This window comes from Lucilia cuprina, chromosome 6 (genome assembly GCF_022045245.1).
Source record: "Lucilia cuprina isolate Lc7/37 chromosome 6, ASM2204524v1, whole genome shotgun sequence".
In the NCBI taxonomy this organism is placed as follows: Eukaryota; Metazoa; Arthropoda; class Insecta; order Diptera; family Calliphoridae; genus Lucilia; species Lucilia cuprina.
Window position 1 is genome coordinate 22,454,636 of NC_060954.1, and position 744 is coordinate 22,455,379.

Genomic DNA, 744 nt, shown 5'->3' on the forward strand with positions numbered 1-744 from the left:
AATGCATACGATAGATACGCGAGATGCAATTCCAGTTAAAGATCGTCACTATCCTGTCTCCCCGGCAGTGCAAAAGTTGATGTACGCGGAGCTCGATAGGATGCTTGATCTCGGTGTGATTGAGCTTAGTGAAAGTCCATGGAGTCATCCAGTTACTCTGGTCCCAGGCTGTGCCTGGACGCACGTAAGCTCAATGCACTGACAGTCAAGGATGCCTATCCATTGCCGCACATCGAAGGTTTGCTCAGTCGTTTGGGAGACACGATATACATTTCTAGTGTCGACCTGAAAGACGCGTTCTGGCAGATACCACTAGAATCGTCCAGTAAAGAGAAAACCGCATTCACGGTGCTAAGACGACCGCTCTATCATTTTACGGTCATGCCTTTTGGGTTGTGCAATGCAGCGCAAAGGTTAGGCCGTTTAATGGATAAAGTGATCCCCGCAGAACTTCGTGATAGGGTTTGCGTCTATTTGGACGATCTTTTGATTGTATCTCCTGAATTCGAAACACATCTGGAATTGTTGAAACGTGTATCTATCTGTTTAGCAAAAGCAGGTCTGACCATCAATGTGGCGAAGTCTAAATTTTGTTTTAAGGAGTTAAGATATCTAAAATACATAGTTGGAGGTGGCAAACTGAAACCTGATCCGTCCAAAGTAGAAACCATTACTAGTTTTGCTTATCCTAAGACAGCAAGACAGGTGCGGAGCTTCATGGGAGCAACAGGCTGGTATAGGAAA